The 19,987-nt window shown below is 36.7% G+C and overlaps 1 protein-coding gene and 1 non-coding gene across 8 annotated transcripts in view; one reads left to right on the plus strand and one right to left on the minus strand.

The window, feature by feature from the left end:
- Window positions 1–19,987, plus strand: part of TAB3 (TGF-beta activated kinase 1 (MAP3K7) binding protein 3) — a 76,434-nt gene that overhangs the window by 17,661 nt on the left and 38,786 nt on the right. The window lies entirely within an intron of this gene.
- On the minus strand, window positions 1,584–1,687 carry LOC140509332 (U6 spliceosomal RNA). Its single transcript, XR_011968662.1, has one exon. It is a non-coding gene; the product is annotated as a U6 spliceosomal RNA (small nuclear RNA).

The following is a 19,987-nucleotide window of genomic DNA, read 5'->3' on the forward strand; positions in this document are numbered from 1 at the left end:
CTTGATATTTGTATAGAGCTGTGAACTGAAATGTGTACTTTAGGCATATACCTGCTGGTAGGTAAAGAACCTGATTAGAAGTTATAGGAACCAAGAGATAGGAGGCCTGTCAGGGACGTGCAGAATGTCAGTGGGTGAAGGGGAGAGAACCAATGTTCTCCTTCCCTTTTGGAGTTTCTCAGCAGTTGGCTCTCTGTGAGTGAGGTTCCTTCAGAAGGTCTGTATTTTCAGTGATGGTAAATCCAGATTTGCTGTAATGGTATTGGTTTCAAGAATGAGGCTTTACTAAGAGAACCTTTTTGTTTTTGTTTTGTGATATCATAAGTACCAGTTTTTGATTTGGGAAATGGTAACAAAACTAAATCTAAATTTTTGTTGAAGCAGAATTGGTCACTATGTAACCCATCTGTTTTATTGAATTTGTACTTATGTATCAATTAATATCCTAGATTTAGCCTTTTCTTATTTTCGAAAGAGAAAATATAACTTCAGTAACAATGAATAAATACAGTTTTTTGAAAAGAAAATAAGGTCATAATTTGCCCTTTTAAAAAGACATAATGATAATAAATCTTAACTTCTGTGGATGGCTGATGAGTCAGTCTTGAAAAAGATTGCCACTGTTGACTTATTTTCTAAGATAATTTATTTTTTGTAGCTTCTAAAATTGTCTTGGCCTCTAGTTTATAGTGCTCTGTTGTACTCGTATGAATCTGTAATCTCCATCATTGTGGATATTCCCTCCAATGTTGCATATTGCAATACATTCATGCCTTCTTATCCTTTGCAGCTCTTTTCCATGGCCTTTCATAAATTTATCACAGTTAGGTTAACCCAGTCTGCTTGGGGCCTTTTGTTCTTTGGACATGGATCAGTTATGTGTGCCTTCCCCTTCTCCTTTGTTTCTTTGTTTGTTTTTTGCTTACATATGTCTTTTCTTAGAAATTTAGGAGCTTTACATGGTTTCTCCTTTCTAATCCCCATTTGTAACATGTTGCTTATTGACTTCACCACCACCCACCTCCTCCCATCCCCATGTGCTTCTGTGTTGATCTTTGGGTGCCCTTCAGTTTTAATTTTTTGGAAACTGTATTATTCCCTTTCTTGTAGCTATACAGGACTTGCAGGATATTGGTGTTAAAAATACAGACCTTTGTTTGAAGAGAAGCTTGGACTAATGAAAAAAAAGACTTGTAAATTTCCTCGTGGTTGTCTGGCCCCTCTTCCTGCTGTTCAGTTCTGTGATCAATCCATTATCATTTCTCAGTGATTGTCCAAAATATGTATGTGTGTGCGTGTGTGTGTATATATATGTTACATGTAATATGTACATAGTTATAAAATACATGCATACGTGTTACGTGTAATATGTACATAGTTATAAAAATATTTTGTTTTTCTCCAATTAAATGTTAAAACAATCTTGAACATTTTAAAGTTCAGTTCTGAGTTCCAGATTCTATTTCTCCCTCCTTCCTTCTCCCCAAGAAATCTGATATGGGTTATACATGTTCATTCGTGTAAAATGTTTCCATATTAGTCATTTTACGCAAGAAGACTATCGTCAAAAAAAGAATGAAAGAAAAAGTATGGTACACTTTACAAATTTGTGTGTTATCCTTGCACAGGGGTCTTGCCAATCTCTGTATCATTCCAGTTTTAGTATCTGTGTTGCTGAAGTGAGCACTTGTCCAAGATATCTTGATTGTCCATTCAGCTGTGTTTTTCATCCACTTGTTCTTTTCCTGTGTGGATAGTTAGGTCAAAATCTTTACAGTGATTATGCATCTAATTTAGGAGATTCTGCAATATTCCAGAGTTTGATGCAATCAGAGTAATACCATCTGTGAGGGAGCATCTGGAACACTTCAGCATTTGTAGAAAAGTTCTCCTTGTCTTGGACTTTGTGTGATTTCCATGACAATGGCATATGCTTGCTTTAGATGTTCATCTCCTCGTTCATGCTACAATCAATATAAAGTTTTGGAAGAGTATTCTTCAGGGTCATAAGGAGCAAAAGAATTGAGGACTAGGAAATTCCTTCAAACTCCCCAATTCTCAAAAAGACTCTAAAAAGGAATTGTGCATCAGAGATAGAGTGTTATAGCTGAATCTAATAGCACCAAAAAGAAAACACTTGATAAGGTAAAATCTTTATGAATTAAAACAGTAAAATACTCCTCTTTAAACTACTTACCTAGCCTCTTTCCCAATCATCCTTCACAGTTCTGGCAGGTATATACAAGCCATTCTGGATGTCAGTGCTTGGAACCCATAAAATTGGGATGTGTTTATGCTGCAGAGACTTGGCCATCACAGCTTACCTCATGCTTGTCCCTTATAAGTGACAGAGTGATTCCACCCTTGTAGAATCTTAACTGATGTGAGGGAGGAAGAAGGGAAGGAAGCATTCTGTGTAGGGTCAACCTCATATTGAGACCCTCAGAACTACAGAGATTCTCATTGGAATATTCCTCCATCTCCTCCCTCTCAGATAATTGGTTCATCCCAGGTGGAGATGGAAAGGAGGAAGGGCTAGGGACCATTGTGGGTGGCTATACTGGAAAACCTAGCAAAGGTTCACTCTCCACTGTACAGGATTGGAACTCAGGTCAGTGAACCCTAAATCCTCCATTGTGAGAAGAGGCTAAAGACTATTAGGTAGGAGGAGATGATGTATGTACCAAAAGATGGGGAGGATTCAGAAAGTGAAATAATGGGGGAATATAAAGAAAGAAGGCCGAAATGCTGAGATTTCAAGAGGAAGAAAACACACCAAAAAAAATGTAGCATACACTCTAAGGATTCTGAACCTGATTATAAAGCTTTCTTAACAGATATTATAAAACAAAAGAAGTACCTGGTACTTACTGAAACAGTCATGTGGGATACAGAGGAGTATGAATCAATTAGAAGAAATTCCAGAGTGGATCAAAAGAGAAATAGAGTCTATAAAGAAAAAAATTAGGAACGTCAGAAGTTACAGCTTCTACTATAGAAATAAAATAAATTAGCAAATTAACAAAAAAAAATCCATTGGCATATTTGGAATACAGAAATGGCCAGCAGGGAAGAGTCGGACAAAAGAAGTGAAAGGGCGCACTGTGGTGGCACATGCTGGTGATCTCAGCCTCCAGGAGGCACAGGCTTAGTGGGAATACTGTATTTAAAAACTTTTTTTTTTTTTTAGCATTTTCATTTAAAGTTTTCAGTTCCAAATTCTGTTCCTTCTTCCCTCCCCCTCCTCTCCCTGAGATAGTGAGTAATCAGATGCAGGTTATATCTGTGCCATTATGTAAAACATTTCTATATTACTCATTTTCTACAAGAAGCCTCGAATAAAAGAAAAAAAAAATAGTGAACATTAGCGTGCTTCAGTCTGTATTCAGATCATGTAAGTTCTTTCTCTGGAAGTGGAGAGTGTGCTTCATACTGTATGCTAAAGTCCCTTGGAATCGTCTTAGAAAAGCTGCCATTCATAGCTCTTCGATGAACAGCATTGCTGTTACTGTGTCCACTGAAATCCAGTTCTGTTCACTTCACTGTGCATCCGTTCATGTAAGTCTTTAATACGTTTTTCTGACATCCTGCTTGTCCTTTCTTACAGCACAATAATATTCCACGTATCACATATACCACAGCTTGTTTAACCATTTCCCAATTGATGGGCATTCCTTTGATTTCCAGTTCTTAGCCACCACAAGAAGAGCTGCTATAAATGTTATTGTACAAATTTGTCCCTTTTCCCTTTTTTGGGATGTCTTTGGGATATAGAACTAGCAGTGGGATTGCTGGATCAAAGGGTTTACACAGTTTTATATTATTTTGGGCATAGTTCTAGGTTGCTCTCCAGAATGGTTGGGTCAGTTCCCAGTTATCAAATTGTGATACTTTAGGCAATCTGAGCTACGGGTGGGCTAAGGTGGTCAGATGTCCTAACTAAGTTTGGCATTAATAAGGAGCCCCTTTCATTCGAGGGCCACCTGTTAGTCCAAGGAAAGATGGAGCAAGTCAAAACCAAGCTCCTGTTCCCAGCAGTAGTGGTTTGGGCCTGTACTTCCTTCCTGGGAGAAGAGGTACACAGTTTCTAGAAAAAGAAATAAATAAGGAGAAGCAAAGAGAAACAATGTTAAAAGAGCATAGAATCTTACTTAAAGCAAAAGCCATTCTCAAAGAAAAGTTTTGGATCTCAGAAAAAAAAAAAAAAACCCATGATGAAAAGCTCTGTGCCACAGTGTGGGAAGTTATACAAGAAAATTGCCCAGAACTTAGGAGGACAGGAGAAAAAGCACCAGGGAAAGGACTCCTAGGACACTTCCAGAACAAGCCCTTCTTGAGTCTGTTTTGGGGGGATAATCTCAGATGAAGGGTGGAAGGGTAAGAGAGAAGTGCATTGGAAGGAGAGGAAGAACAGGCAAGATGATCTCACCTTCAGGGGACAAGATTATACTGGAAAGGTTAACTCCAGCAGTAAGACAAAAAAGTGGAAGACGTAAGCAGTGAGACAGCAAAACTATCCATTTTGCAAATGGTGTGTTGGTTTACTTAGAGAAACATAGGGAGTCACTAAAAAACCAACTTGCAAACAAACCCACAGAAATAATCAGCAGTTCTGAATTTTACTAACAAAACTCAGTGGGAAGTGATAGAGAAATTCTAATTAAAATAACTGTAGACAGTGTAAAGTACCTGGGAGTGTATTTACCAAGACACACAAGAACTATGTGAACACAATTACAGAGCGTTTCACACAAATAAAGATCTGAATAATTAGAGGAATATGAGTTGCTTAGGAGTAGGTTGAGCCAATGTAATAAAAATGATAACACTAATGTTAATTTGGTTATTCAGCTCTATTCCAAAGAAATTACCAAGGAATGGCATTATACAGCTGAAAAAAATAACCATTTTTCTGGAAGAACAAAAAATCACTGTCAAGGAAATCAGTGAAAAAAATGAGAAAGAAGAGCCACCATGAACACCAGACCAGTGTAATCATTAAGGCAAATTTGAAGAAAAAAGAGGCTGATTAGTAGAACAGAGCAGGTATGAAATATACAGAGGTAATGAGCGTAGAAACTGAATGTTGGATACCTCCCCCCCCTGCAAATCCCTGCTGTTAGGACAGGAACCTAGTATTTGCCAAAACTGTTGGGAAATTGGAAAGCAGGCTGGCAGAAAATAGGCATATATCTTATTTACACCGCATACCAAGACTAGCTCAAAATGGGTACATGGTTTCTTCCATTCCTATTAATTTATGACATCACTTTTTATGTCTAAGTGATGTCATAAATTAATAGGAATGGAAGAAATTTCCCATTATATCTGTGGTTAGGGGAAGGAGTCATGATCATCAGGAAAGAAGTTCCCAGGAGGTAAATTTACAATTTTGATTACATAAATTTAAAAAGTTTTTGTACAAATCAAAACAATCTGAAGTTAGGAGAAAATCAGAAGCTGGGGGGGATCTCTTCAACAAGTTTTCTCTGATAAAGATCTCATGTAGGGAACTGACTTTAGACTATTTGAGAAGAATCATTCCCCAGTGGATAAATGGTCAAAGGATATGAATAGCCCTTTTTCGAAGAAAGAAATCACATCTATCAAAAATCATGAAAAAAATACTAATAATTTTAGAAAATCAAATTAAAATACCTCTGAGGTATTACCACACACCCATCAGAGTGAATAAAATGACAAAAGTGGAAAATAACAAGTGTTGGAGTAGATGTAGGAAAACAAAGCTGTGAACCAGTCTGGAAACTATTTTGAAATTAAGCCCCCCAAGTTTTTTTTTTTTTAAACTGTGCATACCTTTAGAGCAATACTGCTACTAGGTCTGTACCCCAAAGAACAAAGAGAGAAAAAAGATGCATACGTACAAAACATATTTAACGGTTCTTTTTGTGGTGGCAAAGAATTGGTAACTTGGGGCTCTCCATCTGTTGGGGAATGGCTAAACAAGTGATGTTATATGACTATGATGGAATAATATTGTCCTGTAAGAAATAATAAAGGATATGGTTTCAGAAAAAAGCTGGAGTGACCTGTATGAACTGGAGGAAGGTCAAGGGAGCAGAACCAGGAGAACAGTCTACAGAGTAATCACAACATTGTAGACAATCAACTTTCACTCTGCAGCTGATCAACACAATGACCCACTAATGTTCAAAAAGACTTAGGATGAAACATGAGTAACTCCCTCCAGATAAAGAATTCATAGACTTAGAGCACACAGTGAAATATTTTTTCTTTCTTTTTTTGAACATGGCTAATGCAGAAATTTGTTTTGTATCACTATACATCTATGTATATGTTATATATATGTGTGTGTCTGTGTATATGTATATATATGTACACACATTTATATATACCTATCTATCTGTCTGTCTGTCTATCTATCTCTGTCTGTCTTATCTGTCTATCTCTTTTTCCAGGGGTGGAGTTAAGGGAAAAAATTTGGATTGAAAAAAGAAAAATTGCTTTTTTAAAAAATTCAGGGATTTCCCTGAGAAATGAGACATAGTAATAAGACAGTCATAAATTAGCTTTATTCTACATCAACGAACTGGAAAGAAAAAGGGGTCAGTAATTAATGGTAATCAGATAACCAAAACTAGGCATCAGCTCAGATTGAGTTACTTCAGAAAGCAGAGGAACTGAGTTAATGAAAGGAAAGAAAGATTCTCTTTGGTAGAAATACGTTTGATTACTGTCTTCCTGACTTTCTTTGACATCCCTGGACTGTACTGCTAGTTCCTTAACAGACCATTTTCTAAAGTGCCCTTTAATTTGGCAGTGCCATCCTCTTTCAGTTGCATCAGCTCACCAGTACATGCAAATCCCCAAACTTACATTCACAAAAAGACAATAGTTTCAGTAGAGTTGCAGGCTGCCAGATAAACGTCAGTAGTGCAGCTGGTGTAAGAAGAGAAGTATTAGCTAAGAAAAATCTTTGTATGAAATATTCCTGCTAAGAGTGTGATAACCAAGGTATATAGAAAAAAGGCCTTGACACCATTCAGCAGTATGTAATTGGTTAAAAGATGTGAAAGGTGGTTTTGAAAAGAAGAATTATAAACTGTCAATAACTATGTGAAAGAATGGACCAAATCACCAATAAGGAGAACTGCACATTAAAACAGTCTTAAGGTTTCACATCACACTAAGCAGACTGACAAAGGTTACGAATGATGGGAAGAGTTGAAGGGGTTGTGGAAAGAGAAGTACGTGGTATGTGACAGAACTGTAAGCTATTCCAACCGTTCTAGGAAGCAGTTAGGAATTAGGTGAATACAGTGGGTGAAATACCCATGTCCTTATACTTACAGATTATCTTTCTAGTCCTAGATACCCGAGTTCCCCAATTAAAAGAAAACTACCGTATAAATTAAAATTTATAGCGGTGCTATTTTTTGTTGACAGAGTCCTGGAAAGTAGATATCCATCATTTATGGAATGGTTAAGCAAATTGTATTATGTGAATGTAAAGGAATATTATTATGCTGGAAGAAATGATCAGTAGGATTACTACAGAAAAATTTGAACAGTATTCTATGAAATGGTTTAAAGTGAAGTTAGCAAAACAATGTACACACAGTATTTTTAATGGAAAGAACAGCAAAACATTTGAAACTGTCCTGTGAAATTATATTAACCATTTAAAATTCCTGCTTTTTTTTTCCTTTTCAGAAATTATAGTAGATTTTGTGGCAAATCAGTGATGTTCTTTGAAATTTTGTTTGTATATGATGTGGAGTTATTTTCCTTTTGTTAAATTTGTGTGTTGAGAGTCATAGTGTGGGCAGTAGGCATACTTCCATCTACTTTTTTTTTTTCCCCAATTAGATTTTTAAATCAAACTTTTGAGTGTTTGTGAGTTTCATTGAAGAGACTAGCATTCTATGGCTTTATGGCAGTCATTACTGTATCTATGAACAAGAGCCTCCGGCAAACCTCATCATTTATGTGGAATCCTTTTATGAGTATCCTGCTCCATGTCCTTCATGGTAGTGGCAAATACCGTTAGTAAGTCTTCTGCTTCTTATCAAATTTGCGTAGTTCAGATGCCTGTAATTTTCCTTGGTAGATGCCAATAGGTATCTAGCAAATAGTCTGATTTTTTTCTTTAATTTGTTCCTATACAAATTCTTTGAGGTTTTGCACTTGTCATGTAGTATTTTTGCTGATTCTTATCGATCATTTTAGTGTTTCTTTATCATAGTATCTCTCTCAGGAGTACGTTAGAAATTAGTATAATTTAATTCAAGAAAAACTTATTGAATGTAACGTATTATGGACTTATTTAAAATTTGTATTGGTGCCATAGACAAGCATAAAATGTACTAGATAAATTGGGAAGTGGCATGGTGAAGACCTGCTTACAAGTTACTTACATTTTAAAGGGGCAGAATTTACACAGGGAACAGTCTAAGACAACATTTGCTTAGCTTGGCTTCAAAGCAGGCATCATTGAGGGTGATGCAAGTAAAATTTTTTGAGTTTGGTGAATTTTGGCAGGAAACAATATGAAGTAAAAGATGTCAGACCCTTTCACTATGTCATGTCATTTGTCAATATCCTTTGCACATGCTTATTTTAAAAATCACTTCATTTCAGTTACTGTCTGATCTCGGCCTTGCCAAAAGCACATTAGAAATAATCTACAGAGGCTCTAGTCTGTGGCCAGAGAAAAACATGTCATCTCTTTTACAGAATTATGCAATTTATATTTGAATTGAAATTCTCATGTAACTGTACAGTCAGTATAGTGTGATGTAAACAGCACCAGACCTGGAACCAGAATATCTCGGCTTTAGTCCAGGTTATGCTACAAGATCTTACGTGTGATTTTGGACAAATTAACTTCTTTGGGCCTTAGTGTATTCGTTTAAAATAAAGTGGATTGGGCCAGGTGATTTCCAAAGACCCTTCCAGCTCTGAAATGTCCATGATCCAAAATTGAGGAAATTGTTTAAAATTTTCTGTTTTTATAGAATCTTGTGCTGTTTAGAAATCTCACTTCCTTAATGAATACAGTACTGAAAATCAAACAGAACCCTCCTTAATTATTACATTTTAGGAAACAGTGATGAAACAAAGCAAAGCAAGATTTTATGCAAAATATATTTTGTGGCAAACGTCACTGGGTCAGGCGCAGCATGAAATAAGTTGTGGTTTGGGACGTCCAGTTTTCTACGTGCATAAGAAACATTTTCACATGTAAATTTATATTAGATACTGAAAGAAATTTATAAGAAAGTATTGTAATTTAGTTTCCTAGGTTCTCAAAGGACAGGACCAACCAGTGCAATTGAGCTGACTTGCTGGATTAATTTTATGAACAGGTGGTATAGTGAGTAGAGGGCTGGATTTGGATTCAGGAAGACCCGAGTTCAAATGCAAGTTCAGACACTTAATAAATGTGTGACCCTGAACTGGTCACTTAACTTCTTTCAGTTCTTCATCTGTTAAATTAGTATAATAGTAGCACCTACTTTCCAGAGTTGTTGTGAAGATAAAATGAGATAACACATGTGAAGTGCTTTATAAACTTTAAAGCTTGCTACCAGCTAGATGGCACAGTGGATAGAGTACCCAGCCTGGAGTCTGAAGACTCATCTTCAGACTTAACCTTGTTTGCCTCAGTTTCCTCATCTGTAAAATGACCTGGAGAAGGAAATGGCAAACTGCTCCAGTCTCTTGGTCAAGAAACCCCAGATGGGGATGTGAAGAGTCGAACATGAATGAAATGACTGAATAGCAACAATTATTATTGTATCTACTAATAGTTATCTGTGGTTTTGTTACTGTGGATGTACGCCTTCTTCATTTTTGTAGGTTGTTGACTCTTCATATCGTATTAGCCAAAAGTTAACGAATGTTCAGTTTTACAAAGTTCATTTCTTGGCAGCCAGTCTTCTGGTTGAGAATCCTCTCCAAACTTCATTAGGTTGAGCCGTAGAGTCCTACAGAGACTTTACTGTTACTGGAAGTGTGTGCATTTGCACACCTGTCGCTCCCAATAGACAGAAAAGATTTCAACTGTGTCTGATGGAAGAAGTCTTTTAACGCTGTATTTGCATTGTTTTGGTTGTGTCTGCCTTAGTGAAAGCAGTATGGTACAATTGGGATTAAAAAAAAACTCCCACTATTCTTTAGATAGTGTTGCTTGTGTGCCTTTTTTTCTTTCCTCAAAAAAGGGAGATTATGTCCACTAATCTTAAGTACAGTGGTATGGAAGCGAAATGGTATAAGATTAAAATAACTCATTGATTTACATAATGAACCTGAAAGCTTTTTACAATTTTGAAAAATTTGTAATATGCAATATGTCCTCCTTTTGCTGCAGTCTTTTGTTTGACATGTTTTGGCATTGAATTTAAAAGATTTTGACATTTCTTTAATTCATCATGAAACTGCACTTTTATCATGTTGGATATTCAGCCTGCTTTTGACCAAGTCTGGCCTTGATTATAGCTCACAGGTTTGTTTGGTGTTTTTTAGTTCTGAACTTAACAAGCATCAGACAAAAGGAGTTCTTAAATATGTACGGAAGAACAGAAAGTTGTACATAAAATACTCCTTTGTATTATGTATGGCTTGCTTTTCTTTTTAAGTGTAAAAGTTAGCGTGTCACCTTCGGAGCCGTCCTGCTTGTCTGATTCCTTCTGGCCTGCCTTCTGTTCTTCACTGTCATTCATAAAGCTTATTTTTTGGCAACCATGTCCCTAGCTCCTCAGTCTTTTGTACTGCCCCTCCTCCCCAGTCGAGGGGAGAAAAAACCCTTTGCAGAAATAAGCATAGGTTACCTTTGCCGTGATTTGATGGTGTGCGTTATTTCTGGCTCACTTCAGAACTTCAGGAGTATATACAAGTGTCCCTAGATCGCTCTGAAGCCACGCCTTTCATCGTTTCTTATGGCTGATGTTCTGTTGCATTTATATAATGTCCTGTGTGCAGCCTTCCCTTGTTAGCACTTGTCTTAGGTCCCGCTTCTTTGCTGTAACAAAGAACTTTATGAATACTATTGTACATACGGTTCCTTTCTCCCTTCTTCACTCTCCTTGGGATAGAGCCCCAGTAATACTACCTCTGGGTGATGGGCTGTGCACAGTTGAGACTTTTTGGTCATAGTTCCAAATAGACAGTAAACATTTGTGAGGTTCCTACTATGTCCTAGGCATTGTGCTAAGCAGTGGGGTTACAAAAAGAGACATAAGGCGGTCCTTGTCCTCAAGGAGTTTATTGGACCAATAATTTATAACTCTACCAACGCTGCATGTGCGGTGAAGGGATTTTACACAAGCCTTTTAAGAATTGTTATTTTCCTTTTTTGTCGTCTTTGACACTCAGTTGACTTTGAGGTAGAATCATAGAGTTGTTTTAATTTGCATTTCTCTAATTATTAGTGATTTGGAATCTTTTTTCATGTGCTTGTTGATTGTATTTCTTTACGAACTGTTCATTTTGTTTGACTGTTTATAAGGGAGTGGCTATTATAGATTTTAATTACTGCCTTGTATGTATTAAATATGTGTATCTCACCCTTTATCACAGAAATTTCTGCAGTTTTCCTGTTTGTTTCTGTTCAAATTTTAATTGAATTCATTTTGTTTGTGCAAGAATGCTTTAATTTTATGGAACACAAATTTTCCATTTTATCTTTATCGATCCCTTCTGTGCCTTGTTTTGTCCTGAATTCCTTTCCTGTCCATAGTTGTGAGAGGTATTTTCTTCTTTACTCTTCTAATTTATTTATAATCTGACTTTTTATATATAAGTCGTGCATTCGTTGGAGCTCATGTTGGTATATAGTGTGAAGTGGTTTACAACCAATATCGTTGATCTGATGTTATACTATTTGACAATTTTTCAACGTTTTTGTCAAATTATGTATCTACCCCAATAGTTAGAATCTTCGAATTTATTGAACACTACTTGACTTTGTTCAGTTGCTTCTTTATGATCAATACCAGGTAAGTTTGATAATTACTGCTATTTAGGATATGATTGGTACTGCTAGGTCTTCTCCCCCCTTCTCTCTCTCCTCCCTCTTTCTTTCTCATTTCTCTTGAGATTCTTGACCTTTTTCTCCAGATAAATTTTGTTTTTCCTTTTCCTGTCTCTTTCAAGTGATCTGTTGCTAATTTGATGGGTAGAGCACTGAATAATCTAAGTAAGTAGATAGTATTAGCATTTTTTATTACATTGGCATATTCTTCCCATGAACAGTTAATGTTTTCCCTCTTATTTAGATCCATATTTCTGTAAAGGATGTTTTGTGGTTGTATTCCTATAGTTTTTAATGTGTCTTGGTAGAGAGCCTCCCCCAGATTGTGTACATTCTGGAGTTATTTTAAATGTAATTCCTCTTGTTAACTATTCCTTCTGGATTTTGTTGGTAATTTATGGTATTTTGTTGGTAATTTATGAATGATTTGCACAGATTTATTTTATATCCTGTGATGTTGCCAAAATTGTTTTGGAATAATTTTAATTTTTTAATTTACTCTTTTTTGTTTTTTAGGTAGACTATCATCTGTTAAAAGTGATAGCTTTATTTCCTCCTTTTCTATACTTATTCCTTTGTTTTTTTCTTGTATAGTGCTAGTACTTTTAGCATTCTATCAAATAATAGCGATGATAATAGACATCCTTACTTTACCTCTGACCTTATTGGAAAGACCTCTAGCTTTTTCCTGTTAAGTGTAACATTCACCTTTGTTTTTAGAAAGATAACTACTTATATTAAGAAAAAGTTTATTCCCATTCTTTCTAGCGTGTGTGGATGTTTTTATCAGAACCTTTGTCAGCATCTAGTTAATCATATAGCTTTTAATTTGTTATTAATATGGCTCACTTTATTTTTAGTTTTCCTTATTGAACCAACAGTGCATTCATGGTTCAATTCAATCTAGTTATAATATATCATCTCTTAAATATTTTTGATTTTTTGTGTTATTTTATTCACTATTTTCTTCAATATTTATTAGAGATAATGGCCTCTAATTTTCTTTCAGTGTTTTGTCTCCTTTTCATGTAGGTAGAAAGATCATATTTTTATTATAGAAATCCTTCTTTTCCTTGGTAAATAGTTTGTATAATATTAGAATTAATCCTTTTTTAAAGTATTTGACAGAATTCACTTATAAGTCCACCTAGACCTGAAGCTTTGTTGTGGTGGTTGTTGTTAGTTCATTTATGACTTGTTCAATTCCTTCTTTTGACGTTAGGTTATTTCAGTAATCTGTTTTCTGTTTTGTTAATGAGTTTTTTATGTCTTTGTAAATTCATTCATATCATCTGCATTATGTTTTACTGATATATAACTTGTCAGAATAGTTTCTCATAGTTGTTTTTATTTCATCTTTAAATGTTGTGGATTCTCCTTTTCTATTTCCAATATTAAAACTTTGGTTTTCCTTTTTTTTTTTTTTCAAATTAGCTTCCTTTATATCTGTTGTTACTGTTTTTCTTCCCCCCAAAATAAACTCCTCAATTATTAATTCAGTGTTTTTGTTTCTGTTTCAACTTTTTGTCTTTTCTTTGAATTTTCAGAATTTCCATTTTGGTTTTTAGTAATTTTTAATTTGCTCAGTTTTAGTTGCAGCCCTGATTCACTGATCTGTTCATTTGTATTGATGAAAGTGTTTAGAGATATGCACTGTCCCCCAAGACTGCTTAACTGCGTCCCCCAAATTTTTATTTGTTATTGGCTTTGATTGTATTTTCTGTTATTTCTTTGATTAGTTTTGACCACTAATTCTTGGGAAGTAAATTATTGCCTTCAATTAATTGTCAGTCTTCTCTTTAAAGGCCTTTTATTGAATATAATTTTTATTGTAGTGTGTTTGAGTGTGTTTAATATTTTTACCTGTGTGTATTTGTGAAATTTTAATGCCCTACATCATGATCACTTTTGTTAAGTGTTCTGAACACTTTCAAAAATTTATAAATTCCTTTGTGTTCTCATTTAGTAATTACCAGAGGTCTATCATGTCTAGTTTGCCAAAGTTCTATTCAAATTCTCAACTTTTTCTTGTTTATGTTTTTGTTAGATTTGTCTAAAGTCTGGAAGGCGTACGTTGAGGTCTCCTCTATTATAATTTTTATTGTCTCTTTTCCCTGACATTTGGAATTAACTTTTCCTTTATGTATTTCGATATTATACCATTTGGTATATAGGTATTAAGCATTGATGTTAGTTTGTTGTCTGTTGTGACTTTAACCAAAATGTAATTTCCCCTCCTACTTTTCTCATTTCATCACAACTATTTTTACTGTTGCATTGTCTGAAATGCACTAGCAGTTAAGTGTATTAGGAAAGATTTCATGATAAAAATGGCACTTGAGCTAATTTTTGAAAGAAATAACATTTAGAAAGGTAAAAGTAAAGCAGAAGTTCATAACAGGTATGGGAACAATTAACACAAAGACATGAAGATGGCATGTAGGGTGCAGTCTGTTAGGAAGGACAAAAAGATTAGTGTGGCTGGATGGTAGAGTGTGTAAAGGGAAGTCATTTAGGTAGTTGAGGATGTAGATAGCTTTCAGTGTCAGACCCTAGAGTTCACATTTTCCCTTACAGACAATAGCCACTGAAGTTCATTTGCTGCTGTAGGGATTAACATTGTTAGACCTGCACCTTAGGAAAATTATTTGGTACCTGTGTGGACAGTGGTTTAGAGAGGAGAGAGATATGAGGTAGAGAATCAAACCAGGAGGCTATTCTAACTGCCCAGGTGAGGAGGACCTGAACTCAGATGGTGGCTTGTGAGAGATGTAGAGGGAGAACTGACAGGATCTGGCAACTTGTTTAATGTGTGGGATAAGTGAGAGTATTAGATTTTGAACCATGGTTATTGGAAAAATAAGGGTACTCACAACAGAAAAAGGAAGAACTTGAAGAAAGACTCTTTTGGGAGGCAGGCAGTAATACTGAATTCTCTTTTTGAGTTTGACATGCGTGTGGGACAGTTAGTTTAAATTGTCTGGTAGGTAATTGATGATGAGGGACTGGAGTTACAGAGAGACTAGCCTCGATCTTGGAGTCATCTGCTTAAGAGATGATCAAATGTGGTCATATTTGTGAAGCACTTGGCACATAGTAGGTGCTACATAAACGTAAGCTCTTATGGTATTATTATAAGAAAATGAAACTGATGATTTCGAAGAGAGAGCCTTGGAGAGCAGGGTATCAGTGATGATCTAGCAAAGAAAACTGAAGGTGGTCACAAAAGAGAGCAGTGTATCTAATGGGAGATGGCGGTCCACAGTGCCACTGGCTGCAGGCATCAAGATGAATGAAGATTGAGAAAAGACTGTTCGATTCGGCAGTTAAGCTCTCTTGATAACTTTGAAGAGAACGGTTTGGTTGGAGTGATAAGGTAGAAAGATGTATTGCTAAAGGTTGAGAAGTGAAATCAGAGTAGTTTAATAGAGGCGACATGTTCAAGCAATATAAATTCTTTGTTTTAAGCCTTATCCTTCCTCTCTTCTCTCATATCTTGTGCAGCTTTATTATCTCCCCAAACCTTTGTAGGCTTGATATTAAAAATAATATCTGCCCTTGGTACTACTAGATCTGATTTTGTTAACTTTGTGATAGCAATAACTAACTTCAAAATGCTCTTAATCCATTTAATGTTTTGAATATCTGGTTATACCCTAGCAATGCAGCAAGCAATTTCTGACCATTAGGATATGATCATATTCTCATATGTGAAAGTAGCAATGCTATTCCACAAAATTACTCTGTGGTACACATATTTTAAAATCAGCTTCTTTGTTATAAACCAGTAGAAGGAATGTTTTTCTTCTGTTGTTTTTTTTTTTTTTTTGATAAACCACTTCTCTTATTGTTGTTTCACTGAGTCAGTAAACATTTCTTAATCATGCCAGATACTGAGGATACAAAAGCAAAATTGTCCAAACCAGAAGTCTGTTCTTTTTGCAAGAAAAAAATAATTTGGTATGGCAAGTGTATATCTAATTATAAATTAGGAAGAATGTCTGATATGGTCATTGTGTCTCTCGTGAAGACATAGACTTTATTTTCTTTCTTTCTTTAAAGTAGCTAAAATATCTGCATTTTAGTATAGATATTTGGAAGCTGCATAGTACATATACATACCTCCTCAGCTAAGTAGGAAGTTCATTAGAAAAAGGCTAGGTAATTGACCTTTGATTCTGCCACTTTCCAAACTGGTTAACCTGATGCTAATAATGAGTTACACAGATAAAAACTCTATTCCAAACCTAAAATGAGAAAATGTTAAGAGTTGAAAGAAACTTTAAAGGTCATCTGATTCACCGTAGAAGAGTATATCAGTCCCTTACACATCATTCAAACTATACTTGAAGACTTCTGGTTAGGGTGCATCTGTTATCTCCCACAGCTGCCTTTTCTTTTTTGGGGTAGTTTTAATCGTTTGAAAGGTTTTTCCCTTCTTTAAACTTAAATTTCCTCTGTAACTTCTATCAATTCCTCCTTGTTTATCCTCTGAGGCCAAACAGAGATACTCTTGACTAAACTAGAGAATCTAGTTCATCTCACACGTGCTTTAGTGAGCTCATCCTTCTGTGCCTTCTCATGTCATTCTTGTCATTGTTTTCCCACATATTCTCTGGTGGAGCTTCACCTAGAGTTCTAGGGGACTTTCTTGAGATCAGTGGTGTCTAAACTTTTTTTAATGGTTCACAGCATGGGAACATGCACCCAATATAAGTCTATGCATTTATAGATTTTGATATAGTCACGGCCTAAATGACTGATACATTGTCTATAAAATCATAGAACTGTAATGCACCTGAAAGTTTTCAAAATGCTGTTTAACTCGGGTTATTTCGTCTGGTCCTCACAGCAACCCTGAGGTAGGTGCCATAGTCATTGCCTTTTTTGCAAATGAAGTAGCCGAGGCTGAGAGAGGCTAAGTGACATCCTCAGGTCCCACAGCCTCCGGTGAGAAATGATGAGAGTCTCAACTAAGGGGGTGGCTGTGGGATTGCAGAGAAGGGGATGGTTGCAAGAGGCATTGTGACCATAGAAATAAAAAGATTTGGCTCCTGCTTGCATATGTTGGAGGAATAAAAAGAACTTGAGGATGATATAGAAGCTGCAAATCTAATGGATGGCAAGGATAATGGTTCCTTTGACAAAAATTGGGAAGTTTGGAAAAAAAGTGTGTTTGGTGGGCAAGTGAACAGAATGAGAACTATAATGAAGTACGTATAGATTACCCATCTATACTTATTCATCCTGTGTTGTTTTCTCCCCTCCTCCCCACACAAAAGGGAAGAGAGGCCGGGGGAGGCAAGGCTTTTATTTCTCAGAAGCCTTTGAACAGAAGAGACAGTCTATGGAGGTACACCTGCAGAATCATGAGGTGGGGGGAGTGGGAGTGTACAATGTGGTACAGAGCGGAAAAGCTGGTGTCAGGTTTAGGGTTGGGTTGTAACTGCCCTGAGAACCTCAAAAGTGCTACAGAAGGAGGTGGATGGGGAGCTTGGGGAGGAGAATGGGTGAAGAAAGGGAAGTGGTTCCATTGAGGTCTGCTCACAGGTTGTGTTCGTCCTTCGTTGTCAGAGAGGGCCATGACATCAGAGAAATGATGACATGACTTGCACTTGACTTTGATTTGAGTGAGGGAGGGCTCTGCAGGTCACCAGCCTCACTTCTCCTCCGGAGTCATCTGGATCCAGTGACCAGATACTCATCAGGATGACTGGTGATGGCCCAGGATGGAATGGGAATCCTTGGCCTTTTAGGCTAAGGCCTTTTCAGGTACTCACTTAAAGTGAGGTAATGCCCATTCAGTGAATAGGCCTCTTTTAAAAAGTAGTCAGGGGGATGGCCCCTTTAATAGAAAAGAAAAAAATAGATATATCATGTTGGGAAGGGCAGGAGCCTCAGGGTTGTTGTTTCCAACAATGTTACTGTTGACATGCACTCTATGCCAGGAGGGTCCAAAAACAGCCATTGAGTGGAGGTTGGTCAGGGACCCATTGTTGTTCAATCCATGGGCTTCAGAATGCATTGAGTCTAAGGTTTAAGGGGAGAAAAAAAGAAAGAGAGAGAAAAAGAAATCTAGCCACTGTAGCCCAAGTTAACTGGGTAGCTTCTGACCATCAGCATTTACTTTCTTTTGGAGAGGAGAAGGAAGGGGAGAGGGCTAGGTTGAGAGAGAGGATGAACCGAGTTACCCAGCTAGCTGGGTCCCCATTCAGGCAGCTCGGTCTACTCACAGGTTGTGTTTGTCCTTCGTTTTCAGAGAGGACCATGACATTAGAGAAATGACGACATGACTTACACTTGACTTTGTTTTGTGGGAGGGAGGGCTCCTCCTGAGCCATCTGGGTCCAGTGACCAGATAGTCATCAGAATGACTCTTCCATTGAGGAGGATGGGATGAAACTTTTCTTACTTTGCAGTCGATGAATCACAAACTTTGATGCCTGCCATATTGGAGTCTATTGCTAAGTCTCACAGTGGATCATATGGGTTTTCAATTATTTCTTTCTCATTCTTGATATTTAATCATTTATCTCTCTGATTTGTGCTTCCGATGCAGGTTAAATTTTGCCTTCTGAGGCAATTTTTGAGCTCTGTGTGAACTCCTTATTATTAGTCTCCTTACTGTGGCAATTTATTACATTGGTTAATTTTCTTAAGAAGTTCTGAATAGTCAGTGTTGATGTCTGTTCTTTACACATTTTCCATTTTGGGGGGATCAACAGCTTTTTAAAAGAAGGACTGGTTTTTTAATTGCTTTGATTGCTTGATATTTTAACTTTTTAAATTTTGATATTGATTTTAATCTTTACTTCACTGAGCCATTCTGTGGCTGGTCATGGGCAGTTGATTTGGAAATTACTTTCACATTTATAACTAGTAATTTCTTGTTGTCACTCACACACTATGTTAAGCACCTTCCAACTCTCTTTCTAAAGGGTTCATGATATAAAGGCATGAAGTCTTTGGACTAAAAAGTCTCCTTTCTTAATCCTGAACTATGCTTTACAGCTCATTTGTCATCCTCCTCTTTTATGCACACTTTTGAGCTAGAGTCATGAACTATTAAGGCATATGCTGATTTACTTTGAAGGATTTTAATAAGTTTTTCGTATTTGATTGCCCCTCAAATTCTTGAAAACAGCTCTCATGTTTCTTTTAGTTATTTTTCCCCCCAAGATAAGTATCTTCAGTTCTTACGGTTAGTCCCGTTTAATATAATCTCTCAACCAGTGATTGTGTATCATAATTTAGCTAACTACCTTGAAAATTGACTAGTGGTCCCAAGGGGGATTAAATATGAAAATACAACTAATTTGAAATTAACATAAAATCATTGATGGAAAAATGAAAAATCTTTTAAGTGTAGTTCCCCAATAGCTACATCATAGAGGGCAGTATAATTTAATTTTTATCCGCTGTAATTCCTTTCTTTGGACATTAGCTCTCCTCCTTTCAGAAGAGAAGCTGGTCTAACTTCATTTTCAGCATAACTATTAAGTAGAGATTATAAAATAAATGCAAGATCTTTGCTGTTGTGATTATATTGTTAAAACCTTATTTCCTGAGGTGTAATATTATATTAAGTATTGCCAGGCCTAGAGGCCTGAGGGCTACCCGAGTCTTACCTTACCTGTCCCAGGTCTTCGGTTGGCCAAACCGGATAAACGTATGAGAGAAGAGACTTTCCGGAGTCAAACAAGGGTTAGGCTTTATTCAGGGTCCTGGTTACATGTGTAGGGGGAGCTCTTCCTTAGGAGGGAGAGAGAAATCTCCCAAGGAGGCAAGATCTTACGGTAAGAGATTGGAAGTGGAAGTGTAAGTGGGGAGAGAGGGGGAGGGGAGAGCGGAGAGAGGAAAAACGGAGCCTTCTGTCCTGTAAGGGCCCCTCAGCGCTAAGAGCGCCTTCAGGCTTTCCTGACCCTAATTAAGCTCTCCGGCCGTGTAGTTTGCACCTGAATACCGTGCCTG

The sequence above is a fragment of the Notamacropus eugenii genome, chromosome 5, assembly GCF_028372415.1.
Source record: "Notamacropus eugenii isolate mMacEug1 chromosome 5, mMacEug1.pri_v2, whole genome shotgun sequence".
In the NCBI taxonomy this organism is placed as follows: Eukaryota; Metazoa; Chordata; class Mammalia; order Diprotodontia; family Macropodidae; genus Notamacropus; species Notamacropus eugenii.